The 11423-nt window shown below is 45.7% G+C and overlaps 1 non-coding gene across 1 annotated transcript; it reads left to right on the plus strand.

Annotated features, from left to right (window-relative positions):
• Window positions 1–10196: 10196 nt before the first annotated feature.
• Window positions 10197–10303, plus strand: LOC126929982 (U6 spliceosomal RNA). The gene has a single exon (XR_007717407.1). It is a non-coding gene; the product is annotated as a U6 spliceosomal RNA (small nuclear RNA).
• The last annotated feature ends 1120 nt before the right edge of the window (window positions 10304–11423 follow it).

The raw sequence follows: 11423 nt of genomic DNA on the forward strand, positions 1-11423 counted from the left end.
ATTACAGGCACCCACCACCATGCCCGGCTAATTTTTGTATTTTTAGTAGAGATGGGGTTCCACCATGTTGGCCAGGTTGGTCTTGAACTCCTGACCTCTGGTGATCTGCCCGCCTCGGCCTCCCAAAGTGCTGGGATTGCAGGCGTGAGCCACCGCACCTGCCCTCCAAATTCATGTTTTAAAAAAGGAAGTGTTTTATTCCAGAGCTGGAATCAGCCAACCTCTATATGATGGGATACCATGAGTCGGCCAAACTCTATATGATGGGATACCATGAGTCAGCCAAACTCTATATGATGGGATACCATTTAGCCAGTGAAACATTATGAAGCTGCTTAACATTCAGCAGTTAAAAAAGATCTCCTAGGCCGGGCGCGGTGGCTCAAGCCTGTAATCCCAGCACTTTGGGAGGCCGAGGCGGGTGGATCACGAGGTCAGGAGATCGAGACCATCCCTGGCTAACATGGTGAAACCCCGTCTCTACTAAAAATACAAAAAACTAGCCGGGCGTGGTGGCGGGCGCCTGTAGTCCCAGAGGCTGAGGCAGGAGAATGGCGTGAACCCAGGAGGCGGAGCTTGCAGTGAGCCAAGATCGCGCCACTGCACCCCAGCCTGGGCGACACAGCGAGACTCCGTCTCAAAAAAAAAAAAAAAAAGATCTCCCAAATACTTTACTTTTTTAAAAAGTTGTGGATACATTGTAGGTGTCTATATCAATGGAATACATAGGATGTTTTGTTACAGGCATGCAATGTGAAATAAGCACATCACAGAGAATGGGGTCCAGACATTTTAAGTTTAAAAAAAAAAAAAAAGGTAAAGCAGTGTGTACAACGGGCCTTTCTTTGTGTTACAAAAATATATATATATAGGCCAGACACAGTGGCTCACACCTGTAATCACAGCACTTTGGGAGGCCGAGGCGGGCAGATCACCTGAGATCAGGAGTTCGAGATCAAAACTTAGCCGGCCATCTTAAAAAAAAAAAAAAAGGCCAGGCACAGTGGCTCACACCTGTAATCCCAGCACTTTGGGAGGCCAAAGTGGGCGGATCACGAGGTCAGGAGATCAAGACCATCCTGACTAACACAGTGAAACCCCGTCTCTACTAAAAATACAAAAAAATTAGCAGGGCGTGGTGGCGGGCGCCTATAGTCACAGCTCTTTTGGAGGCTGAGGCAGGAGAATGGTGTGAACCTGGAAGGTAGAGCTTGCAGTGAGCTGAGATGGCGCCACTGCACTCCAGCCTGGGCAACAAGAGCAAAACTCCATCTCAAAAAAAAGAAAGAAATACAAGTGTCAATACTGAATCACAATGTGAAATATATTTGTTGCTGTCTGTGATTCAGTCAAAGGCTTGAAGACACTGAGCTAGGAGGGTGAGTCTTTGGCCCCCACATTCTTTTTCATGACCTCAAACCTCTGGGCCAGGCTTGGTATATAGAACTGCAATCCCAATTCGTCTCAAGGGTAAAGTCAAGAGAGAAGTACTGCCAGTGGGAAGGCCATGGCTTCTGAGGTGTCGTTTCTGAGGAACTGACTTAACCCTTGCCTTTTCCTAGAGACAGATAAATGTGAGGAGTTGCCATTCTTCAGCAAATATCTTCCCACCCTGGCTTAGGAGCTATTACATTTTCTCTCTTTTTTTTTTTTTTTTTTTTTGAGATGGAGTTTTGCTCTTGTTGTCTAGGAGGGAGTGCAATGACACAATCTCGGCTTACCGCAACCTCTGCCTCCCGGGTTCAAGCAATTCTCCTGCCTCAGCCTCCCGAGTAACTGGGATTACAGGCGTCCACCACCACGCCCGGCTAATTTTGTATTTTTAGTAGAGACGGGGTTTCTCCATGTTGGTCAGGCTGGGCTCAAACTCCTGACCTCAGGTGATCCACCCGCCTTGGCCTCCCAAAGTGCTGGGATTACAGGAGTGAGCCACCACTCCCAGCCCATTTTCTTTTTCTTTGACAGAGTCTTGCCCTGTCACCCAGACTGGAGTGCAGTGTTACGCAATCTCGGCTCACTGTAACCTCCGTCTCCCAGGTTCAAGTGATTCTCATGCCTCAGCCTCCTGAGTAGCTGGGATTAAAGGCGTGTGCCAGTATACATGGTTAATTTTTGTTTTACCATGTTTGCCAGGCTGGTAAGGAACTACTGACCTCAGGTGATCTGCCTGCCTCAGCCTCCCAAAATGCTGGGATTACAGGCATGAGCCACCATGCCCAGCCAACATTTTCTTTCCTTTCCTCCTCTTTTCCTCTTTCCTTTCTTTTTTCCTCCTTCCTTTTAATTATATTATTTATTAATTTTTTATTTTTATTTTTTTGAGACAGAATCTCAGTTTGTCACCCAGGCTGGAGTGCAGTGGTACAATCTTGACTCACTACAACCTCCACCTCCCAGGCTCAAGCGATTCTCCTGCCTCAGCCTCTCGAGTAACTGGGATTACAGGCACATGCCACCATACCCAGCTAATTTTTGTATTTTTAGTAGAGATGGGGTTTCACCATGTTGCCCAGGCTGGTCTTGAACTCCTGACCTCAGGTGATCCACCCGCCTCAGCCTCCCAAAGTACTGGGATTACAGGCGTGAGCCACCACGCCTGGCCCTTTTTTTATTGTATTAGAGACAAGGTCTCACTCCATCACCCAGGCTGGAGTACAGTGGTACAATCATAGCTCACTGCAGCTCAAACTATTCCACTGCTTCTCAGGCTCCTGAGTAGCTGAGACTACAGGTGCATACCACCACGCAGAGCTAATTTTTAAAATTGTTTGTAGAGACAAGATCTCACTATGTTGCTCAAGCTGGTCTTGAACTCTTGGCCTGAAGTGATCCTTCCACCTTGGCCTCCCAAACTGCTGCTCACACTTTGATTACAGGCGTCAGCCACTGCACCCAGCCTCTTCATTTATTTTTAACTTCTACAAAGGAAATGAGATATAAGTCCCTCAGCCACTCACTTCCTCTTCCAGAGGAGCCACCATTGCCAGTTTCTTAGGTATTATTTAAGAGATGCATTTACAAATAAACACACACACACACACACACACACACACACACACACATATTTATATACATTCTTTTTTTTTTTTTTTTTCTGAGATGGAGTCTCCCTCTGTCACCCAGGCTGGAGTACAGTGGCGTGATCTCGGCTCACTGTAATCTCTGCCTCCCGGGTTCAAGCAATTCTCCTGACTCAACCTCCCAAGTAGCTGGGATTACAGGCGTGTACCACCATGCCCAGCTAATTTTTTGTATTTTCAGTAGAGATGGGCTTTCACCATGTTGGCCAAGCTGGTCTTGAACTCCTGACCTCAAGTGATCCACCTGCCTCGGCCTCCCAAAATGTCAGGATTACAGGCATGAGCCACTGCGTATGGCCTATATATATACATTTTTGTAACACAAAAAAGGCCCATTATACACACTGCTTTACCTCTTTTTTTTTTTTTTTTTTTTTTTTAACTTAAAGTATCCGGACCCCATTCTCCATGATGTGCTTATTTCACATTGCATGCCTATAATGACATCCTATGTACCCCATTGATATATACACCTACAATGTATCCACAACTTTTTTAAAAAGTAAAAGTATCTGGGATCTTTTTTAACTGCTGAGTGTTAAGCAGCTTCATAATGTTTCACTGGTTACATGGTATCCCATCATATAGAGTTTCGGGGGCATTTAAAGGTTGGCTGACTCCATCCCTGGAATAAAACACTTCCTTTTTTAAAAAATGAATTTGGGGGTTAGGTGCGGTGGCTCACGCCTGTAATCCCAGACTTAGGGAGGCCGAGGCAGGTGGATCACCTGAGGTCAAGAGTTTGAGACCAGCCCGACCAACATGGTGGAACCCCTGTCTCTACTAAAAATATAAAAATTAGCCAGGCGTGGTGGCAGGTGTCTGTAATTTCAGCTACTTGGGAGGCTGAAGCAGGAGAATTGCTTGAACCCCGGGAGGCAGAGGTTGCAGTGAGCCAAGATCATGCCATTGCACTCCAGCCTGGGCAACAAGAGCAAAACTCCGTCTCAAAAAAAAAAAGAAAAGAAATAGTGTTTTAAAGTGATGACAGCCGGGCGCGGTGGCTCAAGCCTGTAATCCCAGCACTTTGGGAGGCCGAGGCGGGTGGATCACGAGGTCAGGAGATCGAGACTATCCTGGCTAACATGGTGAAACCCCGTCTCTACTAAAAATACAAAAAACTAGCCGGGCGTGGTGGCGGGCGCCTGTAGTCTCAGCTACTTGGGAGGCTGAGGCAGGAGAATGGCGTGAACCCGGGAGGCGGAGCTTGCAGTGAGCCGAGATCACGCCACTGCACTCCAGCCTGGGAGACACAGCGAGACTCCGTCTCAAAAAAAAAATAAATAAATAAAAATAAAAATAAATAAATAAAGTGATGACAGTAATCATTATTCCAATGATTTAGTGTTTACAGAGTAGGAACATGGAAGGAGGAGACATGTTGGGGCATGAAAACAGTATCTATGCCAGGGGTGAATGTATAAGGCAAGTTAAGATTCTAACTTTAAAAAAATAAAAATAGGCCAGGGGTGGTGGCTTACACCTGTAATCCCAGCACTTTGGGAGGCCGAGGCAGGTGGATCACCTGAGGTCGGGAGTTCAAGACCAGCCTGACCAACATGGAGAAACCCCGTCTCTACTAAAAATACAAAATTAGCCAGGGTGGTGGCGCATGCCTGTAATCCCAGCTACTCCGGAGGCTGAGGCAGAATTGCTTGAACTCGAGAGGTAGAGGTTGTGGTGAGCCGAGATCACGCCATTGCACGGCAGCCTAGGCAAAAAGAGGGAAACTCCGTTTCAAAAAATATATATATATAAATATATTTTATATATATATATATATATAAAACCTTCTGGGTTGATCAATCAACTACATTGCAAACCTGTTAAGGATGTTACTGTACACGTCAGTCATGATGTCTGCCCTACTTACCCACAGACCCTTCTAAAAACAGGGCAGAAGTCACCTTCTTTGGTACCATGTGACTGGCAACTTCTGCTCACACCACAGCTGATTGAGTCAGACATGGGCATCAGCCCCAGGGGCAGCCAATGCATGGGCAGGGCAAGTGATTTATGAGATGGCTGGACCCAGAATATCTGGCCCAACAGGAACCAGGTTGACCTGTGAGATGGCCACTTGGGATGAATTTAAATTAGAAACTCTAGAGTAAATCAGCTAGTTAACAAAAGGATTTGAAGCTGAAGGAATAAAAGATATATAAGATAGGAGGGAGTAGGGTGGGAAATGAAAGAACAGAAACTGAATTTTCAGAGCTAGGAGGCAGAGAAAATATACTAAAAAAAGCTCAAAGGTGGTCAATTTCCAGCAATACAGCAGATTAGATAGCCTGAAACACTTAACCCCACCCGCAAAAACATCTGGAAATTCTGAGTAAAAGATAACAAGTACTCTTTTACACGAATCACAGGGTTCACAGGAAAGTAAGGGAAATCCCCCATGTCAAAAAACAAGAATGGAACTGAAACCCAACTGGCAGTGTGAACTGATACTATACCAGGGGAGGAGGTGTCACGGGTCTCAGAAAGCAAAGACCTCCGACTGAAATGCAAATACAAGGGCAGGAAATCAGGCCTTGGGGCTCATATAATCCGAAATTACAGCACAGAAACCATCCTTCTGGAGCTAGGAGTCAATTCACCAAGCAAAGGTGTAGCTTCAGATAATAGCATGTTTGCACAAAAGCCATCGAAAGATGAGCTAATAATTATTAAAGATATAAAAGAAGGTACCAAAATATGCAAACAGAATAATATTATCAAAAAAAAAAAAAAAAGAAGCAGGTTTGATAAAGAACCACGCAGAGGGCCGGGCGCGGTGGCTCACTCCTGTAATCCCAGCACTTTGGGAGGCTGAGGCGGACAGATCACGTGGTCAGAAGATCAAGACCATCCTGGCTAACACAGTGAAACCCCGTCTCCACTAAAAATACAAAAAATTAGCTGGGCATGGTAGCAGGTGCCTGTAGTTCCAGCTACTCGGGAGACTGAGCCAGGAGAATGGCCTGAACCCGGGAGGCAGAGCTTGCAGTGAGCCAAGATCGTGCCACTGCACTCCCCAGCCTGGGCAACAGAGCGAGACTCTGTCCACACCGAACAGAGGCCGAAGGAAGCTGGGAAGAGGGAGGAAAGCAAACAAGAAGACCCCTGGAGAAACAAAAATAGAGAAAGTAACTGAGTTCCATTAAGGGCGGAGCTTTAATTTTGCTGAAGGTAGAGTGAAGTGCTGCAACCTTGCTATCAAGGCAACAGAGCTCCGGGAACCACCTTAGAGTCCCCAGCAAGCCTTTTTCTTTTTCTTTTTTTTTTTTTTTTTTAACTGAGTCTCATTCTGTTGCCCAGGCTGGAGTGCAGTGGCACGGTCTCGGCTCACTGCAACCACCGCCTCCTGAGTTCAAGCGATCCTACTGCCTCAGCCTCAGCCTCCCAAAGTGATGAGATTACAGTACAGGCGTGAGCCACCACACCTGGCCAAGCCTTCTTCCTCACTTGTCTGTTTGACTAGTGCTTACTGAATGATGTGTTTATTTCCAATTGCTGCTGTAACAAATCACCATAAATTTAGCAACTTAAAACAATGCAAATTTACAGTACTGGGTTGGGCAAAAGTCTGAACTGGCTCTTTTTTTTTTTTTTTTTTTTTTTTTTTAATTGGAGACAGGGTTTTCCTCTGTTCCAGGTTAGAATGCAGTGGTGCAATCATGGACCACTATAACCTTGAACTCCAAGCGATCTTCTCACCTCAGCCTCCTGTGTAGTTAGGACTACAGGCACATGTCACCAAACCTGGTTAATTTTTCTTCTTATTTTTTGTAGAGAGGAGATCTCATCCAGGCTGGTCTCAAACTACTGGGCTCAAGCAGTCCTCCCGCCTCAGACTCCCAAAGTGCTGGGATTATAGGCATGAGCCACTTAGCTCTCCCAAAGTGCTGGGATTATAGGCTTGAGGTACTTTGGTAAATGCAATCGAAGAAATAAAACAGGGTGGTGTAAGAGAGACTAGGTGCTGGTGGGGCTACTGTAGCATATCAGGTCAGGCTCTTGAGCATTTGAGGTAACAAATAAATTATGAGACGATGGTAACCCTCCAAATGTCTGAAGAAGGCCGGGCGAGGTGGCTCACACCTGTGATCTCAGTACTTTGGGAGGCTGAGGTAGAAGGATCACCTGAGCCTAGGAGTTCCAGACCAGCCTGGGCAATATAGCAAGATCCCATCTAAAAATGACCTATAATGGCCGGGCGCAGTGGCTCGTGCCTGTAATCCCAGCTCTTTGGGAGGCCAAGGCAGGCAAATCACCTGAGGTCAGGAATTCGAGACCAGCCTGACCAACAAGGTGACCCCATCTCTACTAAAAATACAAAAAATTAGCCAGACACGGCGGCGTATGCCTGTAGTCTCAGCTACTCGGGAGGCTGAGGCAGGAGAATCACTTGAGCCCTGGAGGTGGAGGTTGCAGTGAGCCGAGATTGAGCCACTGCACTCCAGCCTGGGGGACAGAGTGAGACTCAGTCTCAAAAAATAATAATAATAAATATAAAATAAAATATAAAAATGGCTTATGAGAACCAAAAAGGGTTGGGTACAGTGGCTCACACCTGTAGTCCCAACATTTTGGGAGGCCAAGTCAGGCGGATCAGTTGAGCCCAGCAGTTGGAGACTAGCCTGGGCAACATGGCAAAACCCTGTCTCTACTAAAATACAAAAAATTAACCAGGTGTGTTGGTGCACACCTGTAGTCCCAGTTAGGAGGCTGAGGAGGGAGGATCACTTAAGCCTGGGAAGCAGAGGTTGCAGTGAGCCGAGATCGTGCCACTGCACTCCAGCCTGGGCAACAGAGTGATGTACCGTCTGAAAAAAAAAAAAAAAAAAATCAAGGAGATCAAATGTCAATTGCCCCATAGAGATAAATCACAAAGAATAGATGAATATGCCAGGCATGGTGGCTCACACCTGTAATCCCAGCACTTTGGGAGGCCAAGGCAGGCAGATCACGAGGTCAGGGGATCAAGACCATCTTGGTCAACATGGTGAAACCCGGTCTCTACTAAAAATACAAAAAAAATTAGCTGGGCATGGTGGCACACGCCTGTAGTCCCAGCTAATTGGGAGGCCGAGGCAGGAGAATTGCTTGAACTCAGGAGGCAGAGGTTGCAGTGAGCCGAGATCATGGCACTGCACTGCAGCCAAGGGACAGAGCAAGACTCCATCTCAAAATAAATGAATAAATACATAAATAAAATAAAAACTAATTTCTTTCTCTTTTTTTTCTTATTTATTATTACTTTTTTTTCTAGAAACATGGTCTCACTCTGTAGCCTAGTCTGGAGTGCAGTGGTGCAATCATAGCCCACTGTAACCTCAAATTCCTGGGTTCAAGGGACTCTCCAGCCTCAGCCTCTTGAGTAGCTAGGACTACAGGCATGTGTCACCATGCCTGACTCAGGACTCATTTATTGAATGACACTATGTATCAGACCTGTCCCAAGCACATGCCAATGCAGTTCCTATTATGAAAACTTACAGTCCAGACTTGACAAATTCCCAAATGACTACCCTGGAAAATTTCAACCCCTATCCTGGGCCTGTTTCTACATTTGTGAAATGAGCAATTTAAACTCATTATTTCCCCAAGTGTGGGTAAGATTATTTTTGGTAAAATATTTGGGCACCATTAAAAAGCACTGTGGAAAATAATCTTTTTCATTTTTTTTTAATAGAGATGGGGGATCTCACGATGTTGCCCAGGCTAGTCTCAAATTCCCGGCCTCAAGTGATCCTCCCATCCCGGCCTCCCAAAGTGCTGGGATTATAGCCGTGAGCCACCACACCCAGCCAGTCACCTCTCTTTCTCTCTTTCTTTTTTTTTTTTTTTTTTTTTTTTTGATGGAGTTTGGCTCCCGTTGCCCAGGCTGGAGTGCAATGGTGCGATCTTGGCTCACTGCAACCTCTGCCTCTTGGATTCAAGCAATTACCCTGCCTCAGCCTCCTGAGTAGCTGGGATTACAGGCACCACCACCACCCCTGGCTAATTTTTTGTATTTTTGGTAGAGATGGGGTTTCATCATATTGGCCAGGCTGGTCTTGAACTCCTGACCTCAGGTGATCCACCCATCTCAGCCTCCTAAAGTGCTGGGATTACAGGCTTAAGCCACCACGCCCGGCCTCAGTCACCCCTTTTTCAATCCTCTTCTAATTTTACCTCTAGTAGGAATCTCAATGTGGTGCAATCTCCTTTTTTGTTTTTGATTTTTTTTGAGTCAGGGTCTCACTCTGTTGCCCAGGCTGGAGTGCAGTGGCACAATCATAGTTCACTACAGCCTTGACCTCCTAGGTTCAAGTGATCTTCCCACCTCAGCCTCCTGAGGCAGGTGCCATTACACCCTGCTAATTTTTTTTTTTTCTTTTTCTTTTTCTTTTTGTAGAGACAAGGGCCTCCCTATGTTGCCCAGGCTTGTCTCAAACTCTGGCCTCAAAATATTCTCCTACCTCAGTCTCCCAAAGTGCTGGAATTACAGGCATGAGCCACCACCTCCAGCCCAATCTCCTTTTTGACAGAGGACAAGCAGATCTGGACCCTAAAGCCTGTACAGGCAACAGTCTCTAGCCAGCATATAATTACATTGTGTTGTTTCACTGTCTTTATTTTTACTTCTAGCTCCCATTTATGGCAAGAGGTATAGGTGTTCTGCTTATGTATTGATACAACGTTTCCTTTTGAAATAAAATTTATATAGCTAAAAATAAGTGAACCAATGCAAGAAAAATGCTAAGTAAATAACATAGATGGTACAGATATAAAAATGCTAAATAATATAGATGATATGGCAAAACTCATAAAGATAGAACAGGAACAACTCAAGTTAGGCAAACTGAGATCTATTTCACTCAGCCCATTTTGCAGGCATGAAACCTAAGGCCCAGAGCAGGTAATAAAATCTCAGCATTATCTCACTGACTCCGACATGGCAAGGAAATTGCAGAGGATGGGTATGCAGTCAGAATTCGTTAGACAGTCATGAATTTCAGGAGGTTCCAAGCCAGCAAGCAGGTCTGCCGGTCAGGTATGCAGATCCTGAATCTACCAGTGATTGTATTGCACCCTCCTTTCCACCTTGTCCCCACTGGACAAGATTCATTCATTCAACAAATACTTATGCTCCCTGCAGCAGTACATATACTAAAATTAGAATAACACAAAGAAGATTAGCATGGCCCCTGTGCAAGGATGACATGCAAATTCATGAAGTGTTTCATATTAAAAGAGAAAAAAAAAACCAGCCAGGCACAGTGGCTCATGCCTATAATCCCAGCATTTTGGGAGACCAAGGCAGGAGGATCATTTGAGTCCAGAAGTTCGAGACCAGCCTGGACAACATGGTAAAGCCCCATCTCTATAAAAAATACAAAAATAAGCTGGGAGGCCGTGTGCAGTGGCTCATGCCTGTAATCCCAGCACTTTGGGAGGCTGAGGCAGGTGGATCACCTAAGGTCAGGAGTTCGACACCAGCCTGGCCAGCATGGTGTAAACAATAGTTAGCTGGTCATGGTGGCATGTGCCTGTAGTCCCAGCTACTCTTGAGGCTGAGGCACAAGAATCACTTGAACCCAAGAGGCAGAGGTTGCGGTGAGCTGAGATCGTGCCACTGCACTCCAGCCTGGGAGATAGAGCAACAGACTCAGTCTCAAAAAAAAAAAAAAAAAAAAAAAAGAATTAGCTGGGCATGGTGGCACGTGCCTATAGTCCTGGCTACTCAGGAGACTGAGGCTGGAGGAACACTTCAACCCAGGAGTTCCAGGCTGCAGTGAGCCGTGATAGCGCCACTGAACTCCAGCCTGGGCGACAGAACAAGACCCTATCTTTAAAAAAATATATATATATATATACACACACACACACACACACACGCGCACACACACACACAAATTAGCTGGACTTGGTGGTGGATGCCTACAATCCCAGCTACTGGGGAGGTTGAGGCAGGAGAATCACCTGAACCTGGGATCGGGGTTGCAGTGAGCCGAGTTTGCGCCACAGCACTCCAGCTCGGGCAACAGAGCGAGACTCTCTCTCCGGAAAAAAAAAAAAAAAAAAAAAATCCCAAACAAATATTTGTTGACATCCTGCCATTTACCAGGCACTGTGCTAATTCTTAGGAATGTAATGGTGAGACACAAAGAGTAACAGTCTCTCCTCTCAGGACTTTGTAATCCAGTGGGGACAGGGACAGAAAATCAGTTAACACATACACGAAAGCAAGAGAATTACAGATTGTAATCAGTGCTACAAAAAAAAAAAAAAATAGCTTATGACAGGTATGGAATAACCACATAAGTACTTATTTAACTAGTTAGGCTTGATGGTATTTATTTGTTAATTTAC

Source organism: Macaca thibetana, chromosome 10 (genome assembly GCF_024542745.1).
Source record: "Macaca thibetana thibetana isolate TM-01 chromosome 10, ASM2454274v1, whole genome shotgun sequence".
Lineage (NCBI taxonomy): Eukaryota > Metazoa > Chordata > Mammalia > Primates > Cercopithecidae > Macaca > Macaca thibetana.